We start from the raw sequence: 22600 nt of genomic DNA, 5'->3' as shown, positions 1-22600 counted from the left end.
TGGACTGGCTGGGGATGCTCCTCTGACCCCGTCGCAGCACCCGTAACCGCAGGGACTCCCCTGCCTGCGGGGGGTCGTGGGATGGGGGACCCGTCAACACCTTCGCTTAATTACAGCGCGTCCTTTACCCGCAGCCTGCTCGCAAAGTTTCACTGAGCTTTGGCTGTTTGGAAAATCTCTGGGTTTCTGCGAGTAGGATGGTTTACATAAAAAAGAATGACACGGTAATTCCTTCAAGCACTTAGCTTTAAATTATCTTCTGTTTGAAAATTTTCAAGCAAAAACATTAGCTCAAGCCTAGCTGAGAGGAGGTGCTCAGGTTGGAGAAAGGACACTTTTTTCACACAAATCAGAGAAGTTGACTCTTTACCAGCACGTAAGTGGGACCCACTCCTCCCTCGCTGCGGAGACGGGGCCAGGACTGCCACAAATCAGAATTTTTCCAGGTTTGCTGTCCTTGTACATTTTTTAAAAAGCCCTTATGTGATACAGACGCTGAGCAGCGTTCTCATATCTTGGGATTTGTTCCTATAACTTCCAGGGGAGTTTTGCCCAAATCCTCGTTTTCTTCCCTCATTAAAGCACACCCTTACCCGAGAGAGGATCTAGGCGTTTGATACTTAGGCTCAGAGTCACAACGGCATTTAGGGCTTCATATCCCTCTGGTTTTTTTCATGTGTCGTAGACTTTTGTCTACGAATTCAATCACTGCTTAAACATAGTGTTTATACAATAATGTGAATTTTTTATTATTTATATAATAATTCCACATTAAATATGCCCATGAGGCAAATTTGCATGGGGAAATGTCGTGATTCTTGGAGCAAGAGTCCCCGAGGGTGTGGAAGGAGCAGGCAGAGCCCTTCCTGCAGGGGCTGTGGAGGGGACCCCTCCTGCACCGCTGCCAGTGCCCCGCTCTCGCCGGGGCCGCGCCGGCTGTCCCCCCCGCGCGGCGCGCTGGGGTGCCTCGCACGTGGGGTTCTTGTGACGGGCGAGATGCCACAAACAGCGTAACTCGGTCGGTCGGCGGCGCGGGGGCGAGCGGGGTGCCGCTGCCGCAGCACGTGCTGGCACGTGGCTCGAGTCGCTCCTGGGATCCAGCCTCGAGCAATTTGCCCGCGCAGAGGAGCCCGGCTCCGTCGCAGTCCTTCACCCCTGCCTCCCGGCTTCGTCCCCCGCCGCGCCGAGGGGAGGAAGAGGAAGGGCAGTAAAGACCAATAACCTGCGTTTCTAGGAAGCAGAATAACAGACACGCTGTGGGAGCTGTTGTTGCAGCCGAGGCGCTGCTCTTCCCCTGCATTAAAATACTGCCAGCGCCGGCTGTGTGGGAATTGGGGGAGCCGCAGCCGGCAGCCTGCGGGTGCTGCGGGACCCCCCACACGTGGGAGACCCTGTTAAGTGGCTTCTAGGAGGTGGTGTCCAGGGCAGATCCCAGGGAACCCCGGGCTGGGCGAGCTGGGGGCGTCCCTTGGCCGAGGATCCCGGTACCGGTGCTGGCCGCGGGGCAGGCGTGCGAGCCGCGGGTCCTTAACCTCCGGTGGATCCCGGGAACACCAGGGGGGAATAGCTCTAAACCCCATTTAAATAGGGAGCGGGGGGAGGGAGAGGGGGACATTTATTAACATCTAATCCTGTTAAGATTTTCTACACCATATGTCTGAGCAACAGAACATGTGAAATGTGTACTAATTACTCCTGCCTGTGTCATGTGTGTATATTTTATATGCAGTCCCTGACCTTTTTGTTAATAACTTCACATTATATTCATTGACCTGAAACAAATTGAATTCAGTGGCACTCACTCAAGAATTGAATTACATAGTCTTCTTAATTGGTCTCTTATTTAAATGTGGAAAAGTAACAGTTTACCACCTGTAATTTTTTTTTTTCCTTAAGAAATTCCTGCGGAGAGCGTGCGTGTGCGTGCACGCATGCAGGCGCTGTGTCCGGGGGGGAATTATCACGGAAAACCCAAGCCTGCCGTGTGCTGCGGAGCGGAAAACCCTCCACAAAACTTTTGTCCCTCCGAAGCGAAATGGCTTGTAAAAGTCTGTAAAAGCACCCAAATAATCTCCCCTCGGGGGAAGGGGCAGCACCCGGGGCAAGCTCCGGGAGCCCCCACGCCGAGCGGGCATCTCTGTCATCTCCGCTCAGCGCCGGTCCCCACGAGCTGCCCGTCCCCCGCTCTGCCAGGGCCCGTCCCCAGCCTCCTCGCTGCTGCCGAGCGCGGAAGGCCGAGGCGGGGAGCTGCGGGGTGCCTCGCCCGCCGGCAGCCATCCCGGGAACGCCGCCCGCGGAGGGTCCTCCCGCCGTGGAGGAGATAGGGGCCGGCTGGAATTTCTGCTTCGCTTTTATTCTTCCAATGCCGAGTTAATTGCCAAAGCCGCAAAGAGGAGACTTACTCTTTACTTACTGTATTTAACTTAAAAATGCAAATGTTATTAGTGTCCCGATCATTGATAAGAGTGCCTTTGTGCCATGCTTTAACCTCTATTAGGGGGGATTATGAGAACGTATCCACATTGGCATTTTCTAAGTGTCACTATGACAGCACTTGCTGCACAAATGCCTGGCTGTCACACTGAGGTTTATCACTAGGTTTTTTCCTCCGAATGCAGACTAATAAGCCCAGAAATTACAATTGCCTCCCTGCCGAATCTGTGATAGGCGGAAATAATGATATCAGTGCCCTGCTAATCTCCTTGCCTCCGCGCTTGGCACCATCCTATTGAGTCACCTGTCATATGCCGCTTTGATGAGGCGAATTCAATCTCTCAGCTATAATGACAATGGAGCCATTTTAATGTTTGGAAATGATTATGTGAAGGTTTCTCTTTGCTCTGTCTTGGCAAGCAAACCAGGTCAATGTTCAGGCTGTGTCTCCTGCCGCCGCTAACGACTTGGAAGGAGCCGGGCTGTATTAAGTGAATATGCCAAGTTATTAGAAAGGAGACGCTGAAGGCAGCTTCACGGGGGGAGGCTCTTTTTAGTTCCTTTTTCACAGCAAAGCATGAGCCTGAGAAGATGCTTTGTACGCGTGAGCATCTCGCACGCCTACGTGGTCCCCAGCAGCGGCATACTGGGGCGCGTGTGCCCCGCACGCAGCACGTGCGCGGCTGCAGGCACCTCACGGCACCCCCGGGTGCCCCCAGGCACAGGTGCCCGCGGCCGCCGAGTTATCCTTGGTGCTTCGTGCGCTTTTCCAGCTGGTACCAAGGCTGCTGCTCCAGGACGGGTGCGAGGACAGATGCAGGCGCATCCCCAGCCCCGACAGCGCGGTGCCACGTGCGCAGCTCGGTCCTCGGCAGCTTGTTGGGTAAAGCGCGATGCGACAGCGGAGCGGGCGAGACATGCCCTCGTCTCGCAGGGCAAAGCCCGGCGCGTGCTGGCGATGCTTGGCCGTGCCGGCGGGCGGCTGGTTCGGCGCCGGCGCGTCGCTCCTGTGTACGTTCGATGCACCACGTCGGGTAACTGTAGTTAATGTGCCTGTACTGGAGGGCAGGGCTGGCTGCTGAATTTGCCTTCAGAAAAACCTCCAAGCTCTCGAAGAGGGTTTCTGCTGCCCAGCGTCGCTGCTTTTGGCTTATCTTTATTTACCAGCCCAAAGGACAGATGAGCAGCGCTGCGCCGGGCTGGAGCAGGGCACCGCGGGAGCAGCCAGGAAAGCTGCGAATGGGCCATCGCCTGGGGTGTCACCTTTGTTAAAAATGCAGGCTCAAAGCAACTTCCCCCTCCTTGGACTGTGATCTGTCACCAACCGCAAAGACAAGAAAACGTGCCCAGAAAAAACCTTTCTGCCCAGCCCATTGTATGCAAAATGCCCTGGCGAATCTCTGTGCTTGCACAACAGGCTGCAGGGAGCTTAAACTCTCCCTGGCTCACAAAACCAGCACCAAAACCCGTTAGAAGACATGGCTGGTCCCTCCGGCCTGTTCACGTGCTGGGTTAATGAACGGGAGGTGAGCTGATCTGCTGCCAGAGGGGGGGTGAGGAGATGCACGCTGGGGACAGTGATGGAGAGGGTCCCACGAGGTGTCACACGCGATTCCTACCTGTGTGCTGATTTCAGCTAATTCTGTGGTAGAGAAACCGAATTTCTTCCCTTCTCAAGGGGCTGTGCCTCTAATGTCTCTGAAACCAGGTCTCACCCTGGGTGCACGGTGTGTTGCCGTTAAATATGAGCTGAAATGCTTTATTTATTTATTTTAACGTAAGAGGAAAATAACTACATTTCTTCAAGCTGTCGGAGGTCCCAAATACACGGGGGAATGCGTCTTCGGACTTAATGAGGGTTTAAAGTCATCTTGGAGAAGCTCAGGGTCCGTTGGAGCCCGCGGCTGGAATTTCATCGGTTGGAGTGAAATCTGGGGGCTCTCCACGCCGCCGAGGCCGCCTCCCGCCTGGTCTGCCCCTGGCATCTCTCTGGCAAGGTCGTCTGCGATGTGGTCGTCTTCCTGCTGGCGTTCGCTGCCGGGTTATTAGTATTTATTAATACGACATTAATTTTCTGAAATCTTGACCAACTCTTTGATAAGGGAGGAATAAAGAAGTAGAATTTCAGATGTCAAGCTTTTATTAACGAAAGTGTTCAAGGCCATCTCTGGATGGATATTACAGGCTGCTTTCACTCTGCTCTTCAGTTTATGAAAAGCAATTGTTTAGCTGTATAGAGAGTATAGAGCAGAATCAAATTGACCTGCGTGATACAGAAAGTAGCACTGAGCCCATTTAACTAAGGGTCCTTTGAAAGAAATCCTTTTTATTATAGATGAGTGCTGAAATTATTTCAAGGAAGCGATTATCTGTCTAATAATTTTAAATGCATCAGTGACTTCCACATATAAAATTAAGGCAGCCCAAGGCAGCAGATTTGGAGATAGGCTTAGCACACGGCAAGCAGCGCGGTGACTCAAATGCTGAGGGATGTTCCCCCCAGTATTTATTTTTAGGGATGCTCCTGGTGGGAGCCCTGCCCTGTGCAGTCACTCTGGTAGGGATGAATTTGGTGGGGATGGACGCTTGGCTGGGATGGACGCTTGGCTGGGATGGACGCTTGGATGAGATGGATGCTTGGATGGGATGGACACTGGGCTGGGCTGGGCGCTTGGCTGGGCTGGGCGCTTGGATGAGATGGATGCTTGGATGGGATGGACACTGGGCTGGGCTGGGCGCTTGGCTGGGATGGGCACTTGGATGGGATGGGCGCTTGGATGGGATGGGCGCTTGGATGGGATGGACGCTTGGATGGGATGGGTGCTTGGATGGGATGGACGCTTGGATGGGATGGGTGCTTGGATGGGATGGATGCTTGGCTGGGATGGGCGCTTGGATGGGATGGGTGCTTGGATGGGATGGGTGCTTGGATGGGATGGATGCTTGGCTGGGATGGGCGCTTGGATGGGATGGGTGCTGGGATGGGTGCTTGGATGGGATGGACGCTTGGCTGGGCTGGGTGCTTGGATGGGATGGGCGCTTGGATGGGATGGGTGCTTGGATGTGGGTGTTTGGGGTCCTCTGGTTTTGGTAACATCCTTGCAAGCCCGGGGAGCCCGGCTCGGGGCTGGCTTCGCCCCGCACATCTGGGCAGCCTTGGGTTGCACAAGCCCCACGCGTGCCTGCGTAGCGGGGGGCTCAGCGTCGCCACCCCCACATCTCCCTTAATTAAGGCAGCCAATCTAATTAGGGCGGCGCCCCGCCGCAGCTGCCCCGTGGGGACTCATCAAAGCCCGCGTGGGGTGCGCGTGGGGGGCGGCGCGCGGGCAGCTCAATTACCCAAGTTAAGAAAACATCCCTGTAATTAGCGAGGCAACTCTAAGCACAAGGAATGGAAATTAGTCACAGCGCAATAAATTAGTCGGTGCATATATTACGTGCCGCGAGCACCCCGGGGGCCTCCTGTTTGCAAGGCTTTGGTTTGCAACCCCATGCCTCTCAATAAAGCATTCATCCCTAGGTGATTATGTTCCAGCAAAAGGAGTTTTTAACTGAATTACAAATTTTCTTTTCTAATTCTTTTGTAGGCAGAATTGGGATCCCTCACTTTTTTCTCCTTTTTTTTTTTTTTTTTTTTTGAAGGTCCAGGGAGCAAAGCTACTTCCCTCCCCCTTCAGCTAATAATTAATTTTCAGCTTTTCAGGGTGCTTCAAGACCCTGCATTGTTTGCTTTAATTAGGAGCAGTAGTTAAGGAACTATTTCAAAATCCCTCCCCAATTTTGAACTATTTTAGCTGTCGTTTCTTTACGGGGGGAAGAAAAGGGGAGGGCAAAGCAGGAAATTGGACTGTAGCAGCACATAACATTTGCATCAAAATAATACAGCCAGCAACAGAAAATCACAATCACATCACTCAGAAGGAAGGAACAGAATACAAATTAAAGGAATAATGTAAATTTTTTGCCATTAAGCTTCAATGACCATTTGAAATGGTGCAAGGCACAAAGGTTTTGATGAGCATCATCCAGTTTGATTATTCATACTTGTGCTTCTGCTTGAATTAAAGTAGGAGTGCTAGAGCCTGTTAAAGCAAAATATTTGAATTGGTAGTGAACTCTCACCTTTACTTGCATCCATTTACTTTTCAAATGAATACCAGATAAGTTAGTGCATTTTATAATCGGCCTGTTTTCCAGTGAGTGCTGTCATTACATACCAATTTCTTTTAGAAGTGCTTCCTAAGAAACATTAAATACTTACAAATAAGGATCTGTCCGTCACCGGCAGCGATCCTATTTGAGCAGCGTTAGGCGACTCAGGCAGGTTGCGTGCCCTCCCTTCGATGGTGCACGACTTCTCTGGCCAGCGCACGCGGCCGCTGCCCACGTTAAACCCTGCTCGTGAGCTGCCCGCCGGGCTCCGCTCCCCGCCGGGCTCCACGCAGACACCCTGCCCGTTTGCAAACGCCCTGCCCGTTTGCAAACGCCCTGCCCGTTTGCAAACACCCTGCCAGTCTGCAAATACCCTGCCTGGCCAACACGTGTCCTTGCCTTGCTGCTTGTGGGGTGATCCGCTTTCAATCTAAAGAGTGATATTTTATTTTATTTTATTAAATTTTATTTTATTAAATTTCATTTTATTAAATTTCATTTTATTAAATTTTATTTTATTACATTTTTATTTTGTTTAGGTAGGATCACCACCACCTCTGAAAACCAGAGCTGGGTCCGCAGCCGGCAGAGGGACACATCCGAAGGAGCCTGGTTTCTCAGGGAAGAGCTGCCCAGGGCTCAGGGAAAGCCCGTAGCAAAGGCTGAGCCAACTGGTCCCACCGACGGGGCGTTGCAGTCGTGCGCAGGAACGTCCCTGGCTTTAACTAGCCAGATTTTCCATCAGCAGGTATGAGAAGAGAGTATTTTGTCATTCGGAGGCGTGGCTGCCCACGGTCGGGAGTTATCCCTCGACTCCCGACCTGCCGGCACGGGGACGTCCTTTCCCGGGGCCGGGGCGGCAGGACGGCACCGTCACCCTGCGCCCCAGAGCCACCCGGGGCAGGCTCTCCCGCTGCCCTGCGCCCGCTTTCCCCCCTCAGCGATCCCTGCCTTTAGCCTATTTCTACAGCAGTGTTTAATATGGGTTTCAGACACTGTGTTGCAAATAATGACGGATGCAGAGAAAAAGCAAGGAGCGTTAAGAAAAGGCGATGTGGGGTAGCAGGAACTAGCCCAGAGAAACTTCCCTCATTCTGACCGGCTTGAAGATGCTGGCAAGTTGGCTGTTTACCTAAATGAGAGCAAAACTGGCCTGAATTTTGTTAGCTACGAACTAAAAGGATATAGTAGGATTTTAAAATTGAGCTTTTTGTAAAAGAAACATATTTTAAATTAACTCAGGCTTTCTCCTTTAAGGAAAAAAAATGCCGTGTATTCCAGTGGTCAGACTTCAGATTGCTTGTGTGCAAATTCGGTCCAGATTCAGAAGCAGAGACAGGCCAGCCCTGGGGGTTTAGCAGCTTTGTGCGTGTTAACGTGCTCACGCAGACCCAGCAGGTTACACCGAGTCGCTAACGGTGTGCCTCACTCCTTCATAAAAAGTTTGAAAGGCAGCCTGGGACTAGGCGCTGCATTTAGTTTTCCCAGGGAGTTGCAGCGGCTCCGGCACCGGCTGCTGCTTCCCGCCTGTTCCGCCTGCGCCGGGACCCGCAGGCTCCCGCGAGGCCCCGGGGAGCCGAGGCAGCCCTCGCTCGCTGGTCAACATCACCGCAGCAAAAGCCTGTCGCTGCCTTCAGTGCCCATTGCCGACAAGATCTGCGGGGCTGGGCCGAGGAGGTGAAGGCATTTTAATATTCTGAGGCACTTTTTCACTGCGGGAAGGTGCTTTCGGAAAGCCCCTGGGTTTTGGGAAAGCCTGGGGGTTTTGGGACAGCCTGCTGCTGCTGTGGTGGGACTCGAGGAGCCCCACATGCTTTGGTACCCACTGCACAGTTAAAGCGCAGCCACCAACGTGGGGGTCTCGCTGCCGCGGACCCCATGTCACCTCCCCAAACTCCCTCCCACCTCGGCAGCGCGCAGGCAGGGTCCGCTCCTGCCTGTCCGGGGGGGTCTGCTCCTCCGCACGGGTTTGCAAACACCCCGCTGTTGGACAAACTGGGAGCTGCAGGATGTTTTACCCTGGTTCACTTTGGCGCTCTATAAAATGCCTTCTATTAAAATGAGGGGGAAAAAAATAATCAATGCAACTACACATCAAAAACAAACAAACCTCCGTTTTAGCAATTTTAAAGCAATCTGTCAGAAGCTAATGAAGGCCAGGTTATTTGAATGATAAAGGACAGGGAATGAATGCATACCATTGTCTCTGCTGCTTTTTCCAAGGTGATCTGGGTTAAAACCGTGCTCTCAGGGTTAATTTTGAGCTGCTTTTCTTTTAAAAATGTTTTTTTCCTTATTGACACAGGGGGGCTGATTTATGTAATATCCATAATAATTCCCAGATTTCTGTAGATTACAAGGTTATGCCCATGAATGGCTCTTCTGGCAGAGGCGCGGGCTCGACGCCGGCCTCCCGCCCCGCACCGATGGGGAGAGCGGGGTCCGGCCACCGCCGCTGCCCTCCCGCGCCCCCGGCGCCTGCGGCTCTTCACTTCCCTCCTTCACTAAGGACGCTTAATACACGGCGCTCTGGGGCGTAATTAAAAACAAATAAAACAGAAAGACGGCGTGGAAAAGTGCAGCCCTGCTCTTTCCTTCCACTTTTTCCCCTTCTCTGCCTGGTTTTTGTGTCACCTTTTCAGCCCCCCCGGGGACTGTTTCTGGGGACCAGCAGCACCCGCCCCGCGGGAGCCCGGACCTGCTGCCCCCCTTCTGTCCCCCCTACTTGGGGGGAGCGGGCGTCCATCCCACGCACGCAGGGAGTCACCTCCACGCACATGAGCCTGGCACTGCCATGGGGTCCCTCCTGTCCCCATCAGTAGTGTAATAAACCAGCTGAAGGAGAGACCAGACCGGGGTCCAGCTCCCCAAAACAGGTCTCCCAACCCCCAAGACCCAGTCCTGGGGACCGGGAGCGATGCCTGCCGCCCTACCAGCCCTAAGCGGTGGCAAATGAAGGCTCTGACCCCTGAACGCCCTGAGGTTTGAAATGCATCTGTAATAACCGGGAGGTTTCCTCAAGCGTCGGTGCAGGGGCACCAGGCGCAGGAGCAGGGGACAAGACCAAGGGTGGGATGCCAGCGGTCGAGGCAGGCGAGGGAGGGTGCTTCTCTGCACCGCTGCCTCCCGTGCATGCACGCAGGACCAAAGAAAGCCTTTGGGAAGGTTTGTTACTTTGGGCTTGGCTGCTCCAGATTAGTCATCTCTCTGTGCTTATTTTTTTTCCTCCCCTCCTTGGGTTTTCTGCTGCTTCTTCCCTCCCCAGCACTTCAAAGCCCCGCTCTCTTTCCAGGCACTTTGCCACGTCCTTGTTATCCGGACGCGAACCCTCCTAAGCCGCCCCGTTGTCCGCTGCCGTGCGTGTGGGCAATCACAAATTTATGACGATGCCGAGACTTTGGGGGGAGAAAGGCGAGCGCGTTTCTGCCACAAACCGCTGCTTTCAGGGATCATTCCACTCGACTGGCTGAGAAGAAAACTGCTCTGATAGAAACTATGTTATAATAGTTGGGAACTGGATAACAATGCCCTACCGACGGAGCTGATTTATTCTAATATGCCAGCGCAGGGAATTGGTATGCACCAAAGCAGAAAATGGAGCTGGCTTTTCAGAGGTGTTTAAAATCAAGCGGCTCTGGAGTCACCAACCGATTATTTGGGTAATCTTTCGGCGGCCAAGCAACCCCATTTCATTACGGGCGGTGCTATTCTGCAGAGCAAATATTGCACATGATCAGAATGAAGCTGCCTCCCCCCCATCACCCCCATTAAACTTTAACTTTGCTCATCAGCTCCCCGCAAGGAAGCGCCGGCCGGAGGCTGTAAAGGTGCCGGTGCTACGCAGGAGTACCTGGGAGCGACGGGGGGAGAAAGTGGGGAAGTTTAAGAGCAGCGGCCCGAGTGATGATGAGAGGAATGGCATATGTTATGGATTTACTCAGAAATTAGGAACATCTGCCTAGGTTTGCTTTGGAAAGAAAGAAATGAGGGGGCTGCGTGCAAGCGAGGGCCGGGCATCGCTGCCCGTGCTCGGGGCGAGGGACGGGAGAGTGGCGCGGGGTGCCACAGCCACCGAAGGAGCGGTACTAGAATAAACCACCTCACCGTGTCTGGCTGTTAGAGACGGGCACCCCCCACGCACCCCACCTCTGCACCTCTGTGGCTGCGGTGCAAGCGCAGGCACCCCCTCGCTCTTTCGTGTCTGTACCCCATAGCGGGGCATGTTACGTGATTTTACTGATGTGTTCTGGGGCCGCACGTATAATTTGCGTGCACATTTGCTTTTCCCCAGGACTTCTACCCCAGTGGAGATACAAGGCCTGGCAGAAAAGTGGCCGCTTGCGGAGGGCAGCGACTCCAAAGGTGTTAGCAAGGACAAGCTGCTCTGCTCGCCGGGAAGGGGAGAGGAGCTGCCGCCGGCTCAGCACCCACCCCCAGCAGACGTTCCTGGGACCTGTTTCTGGGGCACGGAGGTGCCGTGCCACTACCTCAGACCAGCTTATTCTGCAGGGGAAAAAATAACCCCGCTTGTGCGGGGAGCAGCGCTCCCCGTCCTCGGGGCATGCCTGACCCATGCCCGCTGCGCTGGGAGCGCGAGGAGGGACGGGCAGCCGGCGGGAGGAGCGGCGGGTCTCAGCTGGGAGGAGTGATCGCCAGCCCAGGTAATTTCTCAATCTCTTACCTCGGTTATTTTGAGGGAAAGGGATGGCACAGGGTTGAAAAGCAAGCCTGAGCGTTGCTGATCTTCCTACCAAGGGAAAAAGAAGCGAGGGAGCGGAGAAACGCTGTCATGAAGAGCTGAGCGGGGATGATGTGTGGTGGCGTGTGCTGGGAAGGGCTTCTCGAGCTGAGGGATGTCAAGCAGACATCCTGGAAGGGCTGGATGTCGGGTTTTGTTCAGGGGAGACTTGCCATAATACGTTTTGACGGGTTTGAAATTGGTCCTATGGAGGCCAACAATGAGGGCGAGGAGAAAATCCCCCCCCAGGCACCCGACCTGCCGCTCGGCCGATGCGGGGAGATAAGCCTGCCAAGCTGTCACTCCTCCCGGCCGCATCCGCAGTTATTTCGGCTCAGCAGCGAGAAGAGCCGGGGCTGCACCTCGCGGGGCTGGCTGCCGCTGGCAGAGGCCTCCGCCCTGGGGGAGGTTAGAGAATTCGTTTGATTCGGGGTCTCCGGTTTGGTTTTCCAATGGAGGAGGCGAAGGCCGTCGTGCAACCGGCCGGTCCCTGCACCTCCCAAAGGCAGTGCGTTGCCCGGCGCTGTAGACGTCTTCCAGTTACTCTCGACAGCATCCCAACAGGATGCCGTTTTGCAAAGCAATGTTTACAATTCTTCGGACACCAATTCACCCGGACGCTAAAAAGCAATTATTGCATAGTTTTTTGTTACTCCGTTTTCCCCGGTGTGCTTTGTGCAGCTGGAGTTGACTTATGCGATAAATGGACAAGGTTCAAAAATATGACTCCTCTGAACTTTTTAACCTTACACGAAAGGGAGGAATTCTAAGAGCAATGGATAAAATTCAATTAACTGAGATGACAGAAAATAATCTACTAAGCGAATACATCAGGCAATTGGAGGCTTTCATACCTTTCAAAAAGGAAATAACCTATTTCTTCCCTTGTTATCTAATGACACACGAGTTTATTTCTCTGGAAGCAGTTACAAATCTACCTAATGGGGCCTAAATGCTGTTGCCAGGCAATTAGGGGTTTATTGTGTGGCTAATTCTTTCATTTCCGTCGCTGGTGATTGTCATTACAAAACGCAGGACTCGCAAGCTGTCCCCTCAGCCGAGAGCCTGTGTTTACACATGGGCACATGCGTGTGCACGCGTGCATACGTCCGTGCGTGTATGCACACCTATAGCTCTGTGTGTGTACGCGCACATTTGCACGGCCGTGCTTTACAGTGGGCGACGTGGCTCATGCATCGCCTTTCAAACCGCCCGTTCCCCTGCCCGTACCGGTCAGCCCTGTCCGTAAGGCCGCCCGTGACGTCCGTCCCGCGCCTGCGTCGCGGGAGCCTGGGGTTCCCATGCACCGCTGCCTCTGCCGCAGCCGGGGAATATGGAGGAGGGAGGGCGCAGGCTCCATGCTTGGTGCACGATGCCCCCGGCACCAGGGACGCGCCTGGCCACGGCTGCGGCAGCTGCGGCAGATTTTCAGGAGGAAGGGGCTCCATTTCTTTCGCCAGTTGACTTCTGCGTTTGTCACCGTGGCCAGCCTCTGCAGTGCCTGGTCAACCTGGCCGGGATGCTGCGGTGGGGAGAGGACGATGCTGGCAGCGGCACCTTCCCCGGCCCCTCGCGGCTCGGGTGCCATCGTCCTCCCCAGGCCACATCCAGCGGCGCGGGCTGCTCCCCACAGCCCTCCATGGATCTGCCAACTGGGGGCACGCCGGGACAGTGGGAGAGCCACCGCCGCGCCGCACGCTCCCACCGCTGCCGTGGGCGCTCGCCGCCGGCGTCCCCCCGCTCGCCGAGCCCCCCGAGGCACCCTTCCCCAGAGCATCCCCCGCCTGCACCGCCTGGCGTTAGACTGCACGCTGCCGGGCTGTTTTCTCTTTTTTGATGCTGCCACTCAGTTCCCCTCTAAGTTGCTCTGGCCATAATTAGCGGTTGCTAATTAACAATACCAACAGGGTACAAGCTTTGGCTGAAGTATGGTATTCGGCCTTTCAAGAGAACGCTGCCACAGCTGCAAACTGGCCGTTCCCCGCTGAAACGCTTCCAGCCGCAAGGCCTAAAGGCAGAGCTACAGAAATTTGAGCTTTTCTGGTGGGCAGCAATGAGACCACAAATCAGTGAAGGAGCAAATGCAATTAGCGCAGTGCCCCAGAGCGAGCCGGGGGTGACAGGACGCGGGGCCTGACACCCGCCTGTGCCCGCTGCACCGCATCGCAGCCCGCGCCGGCTTTGCAAAGCTGAGCTCAGGCCCTATCCCAGTGTTCGCTGGCTCAGCCCGTGCCCGGCGTGAAGCCCCTCACCCGGGCGGCAGGCCCGCCCCCGGGCTGGGGAGAGGGAGCACCAACACATGCGGCACTGCACCGACACCCCGGCACGGTTCCAGCCCCACAGGCTCCCAGGTGGGAGGGAGGAGGCGGGGGCCTGGCTGGGGGCTGGGGGTCTCTAGCTCAGGTGTGAGTCAGGGTGAGCATCAGCAGGTGCAAACGGCAAAGTTATTTAGGCCAGCCCGGGGCAACGTGGCTGTTGGGACCCCGGCCGGGGCTCCTGGGGACCGCGCTGCCGCGTTTTGTACGAGGTAGGGGAACGAGCCAGCAGGGCTTTTGCTGGGGGGTCCTGCAGGCTTCGGGGGGGGCGGGGTGAGCACTGGGGGTGCCGCTGGTGCTGGGAGGCTGCGTCGGCGAAGGGCAGGAGGGCTTGCGGCGGTGCTGGGAGGCAGGGCGAGCGTGGCAGCTCGGACGTGAGGAGCGGCAAGCCCTGCTCCTTGACCCGGCGTGCGCCCGCGCGGCTGAGCAAGCTCCGGAGGCAGGGCGCGTGCCCTCCCCTGGGAGGCGGCGGGAGCCCCGGGCTAGAGGCTGGGTAGAGGCTCTGCTCGAGCCGCTGCCGTGGGTGCTGGTGGGGTCCCTCCCGCACCAGCCCCGCTGCGGAGCGCTTCTTGGCCGGCCTTCAGCGGAGGGTTGGCCACCGCTGCTAGAGACGTGCAGTGGCAAAAGCAGACACAAGTTTTGCAAAACAAGCCAGAGGAGGGGGGGAAAAAAGCCCTCCGGCTGCAGCCAGCCAGGCCTCCTCTCCAGATGCCGAGGTTGTTCTTGCAGGTGGCAACGTGGAGCCCTGTGTCCCCTCGCGGTTCCTTGCAGCTTCCCGTGCGATGGCGGTGCTAACCCTGGTCTTGCCTGGGCTGGATCCGTCCCCCGCGCTGGCTGTGCCTCCCCGGGAGCCAGCGGCAGGGCTCAGCACGGGGGGAGCAGCAGCTGGAGCCCCCAGCGCCGGCGGGGAGAGCGCGATGCTGCGATAACGGGCTTGCCTTATCATCGCCTTGGAGTGAGCTGTATTGTGGCGGAGAAAGCCCGTCAGCCATATGGAGGACTGAAATAACAACCGTTATCTCGTCATCTATTGACTGTCTTCTGTGGCTTACTGCTCTAAAAGGTGCGAGCGCTGTTTGAGGAATTAATGTAGCTACACGGAGGTATTTAAGGCCAGGGTTGCTATTACCAGTTGGGAAGGGCTGCGTTAATGAGACGATACTGCAGCAGCGCGGGGAGGGGGAAAGCGGTGCTTGGGAGCACGCGCGAGGGGAATGAGCTGTTTCGGAGAGGCTTCGGGGACTCCGCTTCGCGTGCCTGCTGGTGCCGCTAATGACAGTGAAGTGCTTCCTCTCCTGGCGGCACCCAGGATTTGGGAGCCGGGGCTTATGGCATTTTAAAAAAAATAATAGTAACTTTGAGACACTTTGGCTATTTTGTTATTTGCTGCCCGGTTTGCTGTTGAGGACTTTAGCATCCTTGCATATGCTAGCAATTTTCTTTTTAAAAAAGCAAGAAAAGCTGAGTTTCTCAGGAAGCCCTGCTCCAGCAGCTGGGGATTTTGGGGAAGCCAACAAAATCCCAGCCAGCGTCATCCCCCAGAGGGTGGGGTGAATTCAAGGGATGCTTGTGTGAGCCCCCCTCGGGAAGGCGGCTCCGGGAAGGGGCAGAGGCAACCCAGGTTTCCAAAGCCACGTGAGATCCATCCGTGGCTCAGAGATGCCACGTGTGAATTCGCAGACTTAACCCGCCCTCCTCCTTCCTCACTTCTGCACATATATTTTTATCTCGTAATTACAGGCTGCCGTATATATAGGGGCATTTAAAACACATGGAGCTGACCCTGCAAACCTTTTCCAGGGCAGGGAGGGTTTGCCGAGTTCAGGGCCCATGTTATTGACAGTGATGATTGAAAATAATCCTCTAAGTCAGTATTAGGGTCAGGCCTTCTGTGTAAATCTTTATTTAGGCGCCAGAGACGTCTCCTTTTCAATGCCATAGGCTGTAATAGCTCCTTTATAAAGTAAATGCATAGGGACTGTTAAGTCGGTGGATTATAAGGCTGCCACCCACGCATACTGAGTCTGCTTAGTCTAAACCTTCCTGAAACTTTCATTAAAAAATGAATATGAATGTTCAACGCGTTTGTAACCCACCCAGCCGAGCTGTTTAAAACACGGCTTTGCCGCAGTGCCGTGCCACCGGGCACCGCGGGACCCCCGAGCATCCTCCGGCTGGTTTTGACCCAAGGCGGGTCGGTGTCTGAGGACAGTAATGACAAAAGTTCAAAGCCAGCTGGGCTTGAAAGTATTTTTAATTACATAGATGTGAACAAATCCAAAAGTATTACCGGAGGTCCAGGCAGCAGCTTTGAAGTCGTCGTATCGGTCTAAAACTCTGGGCTCTGAATTTGAATCTAGAGCAATTTTTTTTCTCGGGGCGAGCAGGAGCGTAAGCCTCGACTCCCAGGGCGATGCTTTTGGAGTGGCTTTGCAGAGCAGGTCCCCGTTGGTCGTCCCCTGCGAGCAGAGAGGAGGTGGAGGCTGTTCCCAGGGAGGTGGTGTTGCGGCGGCGGGAGCGGAGCCGCTCCGGCCGCGCTGGGGGAGCGCAGCCGAGGACCGCAGCGGGTCCCGGGGCGTCCCCTTCTCCCCAGCCAGCGGCACGTGCTCCCGCATCGCCCGCAGCTGGATGGCACGGGCGATGCCGCCCGCAGGCTGGGCTCCGCCGGAGGCGGTGTGTGGCCGTGGTGGAGGCTCCGTGGGTGTCGTGCATCTCCCCCGCCACGGAGGAAGAGTTGTCAGCATCTCCCCCGCGCCCTGACCCCAGGGGCATCCTCCGCCAGCGCCTCCCAGACCGCCTCTCGGGAGCAGGGGAAGCTGCTGACCTCTGCAGAAGAAAGCGGCTGTTGGGGTGAAATCTGCGCCCCCTAAAACGCCGGGGTCGGGCAGGGAGGGTGCCTCGCCCCCCCGCAGCGCCCGCTCTCGCAGCGGGGACCGGCCCCCCGTCTCCCGCCGGGTTTTCCCCCCGTGTCAGCAGAGCCGTGGGGGTTTGAGATGCACGGCACTGCACGGCTTTCAAAGAGCACTTGCAATCTCCTTATCAGTTGCAAACATTTAATACGCCCAGGTAAATTAAGAGTGTGCTTAATTTCTTATCGTACTTTTCACTTCTTATTTTTTACTGAGGAACTTTCTTTTGTGGGAATTTTCGTGTTCTTTTGTTGTGTCAGTCTGCTGATAAAAGCGTGTCGTGGATTGCATTGTGCTGTTAATTTTCCTTTTGGTATGCTTGCTACAATGACTTATTTTGTGTCTGATATATTAGTTATCCAATTTTTGTAAGCTGATTTTAAATATGTTACTACGCAAACTCTTTTTACAGCCTGTGCAGCTTTTGATTATGAATGAGTGCAGAGATACACGGAGGAGTATTATTTATATAAAATATATAAGCGGGAAGAATCTTCATAAATCACAAAATGCTATTATCCTCGGGGTTCATGACAGCCATATCTTTTTTTACGGAAAACCAGAATACATTAAACACCCCAGGCATTCGAAAGGGACGTTTCAAAAACTGTACAATTGCTCTATTTATTCCATTCGTTTAGTAGGTAGCATTTAATATCTAAAGTCTGTTTTACACAAATAAATCTTAAAATTAAGATTTAAGTAAGAATTTATTGAGGGAAGCTACTGTATGTGCCTGTAGTAATATTATGGTTTATGACCTAAGGAATACGGTAATAAAAAAAAAAGCAAGCTTCAGATGGGCAGGATTTAATCCTGGAGGGAGAGCTTTCAGAAAGCTATTTTACATACGGCTCCGCTGGTGATCTCGTGCCTGTTCGGGAGTATCCGCGTGTGTGGGCACGCACGGAGCCCCCCTCGCCGAGGGGCTCTGCCCAGGCTGTGCCGGGACCGGGGTGCTGCAGGGGGGACCGGGGTGCTGCCCTGCCACCTCACTAGATCCGTTACAGAAAACCCTTGCTTGGGTTGCGCTAATCAATAGCTGCGCCTAACAGTTTACTATACCGCTTAATTAAACAAATTTACCTTTTGAAGGAAAACCCATTGCAAGCAATTTAGATTCTGGTGTATTGCAACCTTTTTTGAGGTTACTAGTGCTTTTAACCACTGTCTAAAGTGCATACGGTGTTAATTAGCATATTTAGGATTAAGTAGATTTACCATGCAGTAATCATTCTCTAATTCAGTAAGAACTATCTCTGGTGAATAGTGGACACTAATGACAGTTGCAAGAGCTTGGATATTACATAATCACTAATTACATTCTGCACAATTAGCGGAGACTCCTCAATGTGAATCGCTAATGGCTGATTCGTGTCAGCAGCCTGTTCTGGCTGTAAAGAAATATAAACAGTCTGCATAATTTTCTGGTGGTATTAGCATAGGGAAGGAGGTTATTAATGAAGTTGGGAGGCCGGGAGGAGCGCTGATGGATGGGGTGAGCCCAAAGACGGCGTCACCCTGCCGTACCCTGCCTTGATATACACCTGCGCTTCGTGATGAACGACGCCGGCAACGCTGCCTCTCGCCTCTAGTCTCGGCTCCCTTCAGGCGGCCGGAGGATAAAACTGGCGCCTAACGGGCCTCTGCCGGAGCCTGGGGGGCCGTTTAACTAAGCGCTGGGCCAAGGGGTGCCGAACCGGCTCCTGCACCCAAACCGTCAGTCTTTAGAGATCTTGGGCTCAGCGTAGCGGTGAATAGTTGGGAGCGACGCGCAGCCTGCTATGGCAAAAGCCGAGAGAGACCAACTGACGTGAAAGCGCTGGTTGGTTTATTTTGGGGGGTTTTTCCCACTACCGAGTCTTTGGAAAACAAAAATGCAATAGTTTCTTGCACTGCTGTATTTAGCAATTCCTTACTTTTAACCGTTTTCTAAAACTGTGAAAAAATAAACAGGCTGAATTTTGCAGGTACCCCCGTCTTGCATGATAAAGCTGACTACATAGGAGAGGACCTTTCTTATTAGTTGAACATGACAAAGGTTTGGACAAAAGTGAGGTGGCAGGCAGGCTTCACTTCTTTAAAGAAATAAGTCTTTGCTCAATTGATTTCTAGTGATGTTTGGATCAGGTCCACGGGTTCTTCCAAGCGGAATTCAGCCTCCCATGTTTGTTGTGTGATTAAAATGAGGAATAGTGGTATTAAGCCAGTGGAATTGCCTTGGACAGATCCCAAACTGGAGACCAGCATTGAGCCCCTGTACCTTTAGGTATTAGGTATTTTAAATTAAGATTGCACGTGGTTTTAACAGGCATTGTCAAAGCAAAAGCAATTTAACAAAAGGCAATGTATCTGGCGACTACTCTTCTGCCTGCCAAGTGCTCTTCTCCGCGAGTGCATTGTAGGGATGGCAGATTACATCTTCTGAATATTTTTGTCTGTTGCTTGGTTCATTTTCATAATAATAACTTGCATCCTTCTATATCCTTTCATGTTGAAGGGTTGCAAACTATTATACAAACAGACTCACTCCGGCGATGCAGCCACCTCCGAGGGGAAAGACAGCTTTCGGGGAGTGGGAAGCGGCCGCCCCGGTAGGGATGCAGGGGGACAGCGCAGTGGCCTCTGGACGGGGTGCCAAGGGGCTTCTGGGGAGCCCCCGTCTGCTGCGCACCCCACCTTATACCACCAGCCTATACCTCGACATGGAGAAACCCGGGGCCTGCGGGTCCCGTCCTGCCCGCGCTCGCTCGGGGGGCGAACCCGCAAAGGGGGCTGAGCTACCGCTAGCTGGGGCAGCGCTGGGGTTTGGGGAAAAAAAATAAAAATCCAAAGCATAAATAGCCCTTATTTTCTGTCTTGTGTATGAACCATTCTGGATGGGTGGAAGTAAGGGCTTTGCAGCAGTGTCGCACGGGAGCAACGCGTGCTGAAGCAGCCATCCTCTGCTGCTTCCCGTCTCAGCTAGAAACCGGTTGCAGGCAGAGCCTCCACTCACCCTTGGTTCAAAACACGACCCAAAATATTGTTTCTCTGGCAGCAGAAAAACAGCTAGCCGCTTATTCAGATCCATGCATGTCATTGCTAACGTGCCTTAGATAACGAATCGTTAACTAACGGTCGTGTCCCCACAGCAACGCTTCAAAGCCCTGAAAACCTTTGGGAGGCTGCTGGGCTGCCTCTGCCCCAGCAGAGAAGTTGCTCTGCTCGCTTTCACAACACCAGGTAGGGTTTTGAAAGGGCTTATAACGTTTTTAATGTTATTTCCCAACAGCTAGGATGGCAGAGCGTTCATATTCGAGTCTGAAAATATTGGCCTTTAAGTGCCTTGTCTAGAAACTCCGTTTTTTATCTTCCCGGGGCTGGCGGCTGGGCTGACGTGAGTTAAGGCCAGCCCAGCGAGCAGCAGCAGCGGAGGACGGGGCCAGCAGGCTTTCTGCTAAATGTGCTTGGGAAGAGCAATTAAACGGTGCAGATGCAGCGCGGTAAGCGTCGGTTTTAGTTACGGGTTTTTCAGAACCACGCTTTTGGTGTCGCTGATATTTTTTCCAGTGTTTTGACCCAGCTAGCGACAGCCGAGCGCCGTGCGTGCCCGCCCGCCGCTGGCGTTGGGAGCCTCCCGACTGCTCCAGGACGGGTGCGGGGGGGCTGGAGAGTCAGCGCAGACCTGGAGTGGGGCGGCACGTCCATAAGTGCTGTTTGCGAAGGCAGGTGCTATTCCTTACATTATCGCCAGGACATTTAAATCGTAATGACTGGCATTGTTGTCTCAAAGACGGTGTTTTTCCTGCTGAGAAACTGCATTAGATTGGAGAAACAGAGCTCATTTCCATTCACTCAGCAGTCTCTCTAGAAATGACATGCAGTGCTTGAAACTGTTTATTTCCAAATTCAGGCCTCCTCCGCATCAGTCATCAGCTTCAATTACCAGTTTTCCGGAGCCGAGCCATCAGGCAGTCTGACACGAGGGTCCAACCTAATTCCCACCTTCTCCAAAGTCAAGAGCATAATGTGCAGATGAAAAGGTGGAAAATAGCCTGGACTTCATTAGCATGCAGAGCCCGGCTGTTCATTTGCTTGCTGCGAATGGAAGTTCTGACACTCGGCGCCTTCTGCAATATGAGAAAAGTCCTCTTCAGAGTATATGATGTCCTTACCAGCCAGGAAAGGTCATCAAAAAGGCAGGCGCTGACCTTGCTCCCTGCTCTTCATGACTAGTTTATTGATTCCAGGAACACCTCATTACGTGCCGGATCAACATATTATTGCCATGTTCAGCGGCTGAATTGTTTACAAGTGTCTTTATAACCAGCAAAAGCCTTCCGGATGATGCATGACTACACTCATTTGGATGTGACCTGCCAATTATATGTTATCCGATATGGTGCTGTGTGTCTTGATCCCTGACCGGGCCCGCTGCCCTGCATCAGCACGGGCCCATTTACTACTTCTTTCTAACCGCTCTTTGGGAAAGTGTCCATTAGCCTGTCAGTCTGTAAATATTTTATTTTTTTTTACCTCTGCTGCAGGCAATGCGAGCGTTATTGCTCTGTCATTTGCTATGCATGAGGTTCATAATCAGTTGGGGGAAGAGGGTTTTTTTTATGGCGGCGTCTGATAACCCACCCAATTTGCAGTCAGTATGCATGGCGAGCGGTGCGACTTGTTACAGAGCCGCGTGCCGGCCCTGCGAGAGAGACCTGTCATATTTTATTCAGGCGCAAGCACTGCGAGGCCGGTGATTTATTTGCGGGAGGGAAGGCAGGAGCAAACACGCCCCCCCAGCCTCTCCCTTCCCTGCCTCTAAAGGTCCAATAACTTACCGCCCAGCAAATGCATTTTCCTCTTCTACATATTTTTCTGTGGTTTGCATTCTCATTCGCCTAATATATTGCGATGCATTATTTATCCTCGGTCTACAGCCGGGTGACTTGGTGTAGCTTACGCGCGCGTAGACACAAGAATTTAAAAAATAAATCACGGGGCACGACTACTATTTTAATCTCTCATTACAGACACTTCTATGGCTCAATAAAAAAAGAGCGGCACAGCAACTCGATTAGCAAGTCTGTAAAGAGACTTGCTCCAAAAAGTGGCACTGAGAAGGCGGCTTACACGCACCCATCGGCACGGACTTGCTTTGCTTTTAGCTGCCTCTGCTGCTGGTGGTCCGCAGCCTGCGGGGACGGCAGGGACGGGTGTGCAAACGGCAGTCCTGCTCGGAGGACTCGCTCCCCGGGCAGTTGCTGTGCCTTCGGTTTGGCACTGGAGGGGGGTGCCTGTGTTCCCCTGCACCCCCAGCCCGGGCGCTCGCGGGGTGAAGGCTGGAGGCCGGGGATAAACTGCCCTTCTCCGCTGGGGGAGATGATTGTTCTTGACGTTTGATTTCCACGTGCAACCAGAAGGGAACGTGAAGGGGCTCGTGTGCGTGTGAAATAGGAGGAGCGCGGGTGCGGGAGGGACCAGTGGGACCGGGAGCAGGCGGAGGTCTGACACCTGGGATAAGGTCCGCTACCCTAAACACAAATGAGATGAACGTTTGCTTAAATTTGTCTCTGTTTGGGGGAAATACTCGAGAGTGAACTCAAAGCTACGCAAAAGAGCCGTTGGGTGTTTGCCTGCCCGGGGATGCTCTCCTGAACCAGACCCGCAGTGACCGTACATTGATTTTGGGTTTTTGAGCTGGTGCAGAATGGTTGAGCTGTGTGAGCGAGAGGCAGCGTGTCCCCACGGTGTCTTATCCCACGGTGTCTCCCTGCAGCATCTTATCCTGCCGTTAAAGGGTATGAGTACTGGTTTGGGGGGGGAAAAAAAAAAAACAGCAAGAAACCCACCAAAAAAAAATCCCACAGCACCTGAAGCTGTTTGGTAGCTTGTTTATTTTGTATTTACACCTTACAGCTGGTTTTCTTTAAAAGTGTTTCCTATTTGAATTAGCTATGGCGCAAGAGTCGCGTTGGAGCGTATTCGACCAGCCGAGCAAAGTTGGTTTCTGCTCGATTACCCTAAGCAGGGAAGATGTGCGGGGCTGCCAGCGCGTTGGTGCCTCCGAG

At 53.7% G+C, this 22600-nt stretch overlaps 2 long non-coding RNA genes across 3 annotated transcripts in view; both read left to right on the top strand.

Annotated features, from left to right (window-relative positions):
* The window catches only part of LOC142081206 (uncharacterized), a 108559-nt gene that overhangs the window by 71242 nt on the left and 14717 nt on the right, over positions 1 to 22600 (top strand). For both annotated transcript variants that reach the window (XR_012673292.1, XR_012673291.1), the window contains exons 5-6: positions 7125 to 7333; positions 10877 to 11246. This is a non-coding gene — a long non-coding RNA (uncharacterized LOC142081206). The remainder of the gene's footprint in view (positions 1 to 7124; positions 7334 to 10876; positions 11247 to 22600) is intronic.
* LOC142081207 (uncharacterized) lies at positions 19581 to 22376 on the top strand. The gene is made up of 2 exons (XR_012673293.1): positions 19581 to 20032; positions 20443 to 22376. It is a non-coding gene; the product is annotated as an uncharacterized LOC142081207 (long non-coding RNA).

Source organism: Calonectris borealis, chromosome 3, assembly GCF_964195595.1.
Source record: "Calonectris borealis chromosome 3, bCalBor7.hap1.2, whole genome shotgun sequence".
NCBI classification, from domain to species: Eukaryota; Metazoa; Chordata; class Aves; order Procellariiformes; family Procellariidae; genus Calonectris; species Calonectris borealis.
Note: the sequence above shows the minus strand (reverse complement) of the source record. Positions and strands in the feature narration are given on the sequence as shown.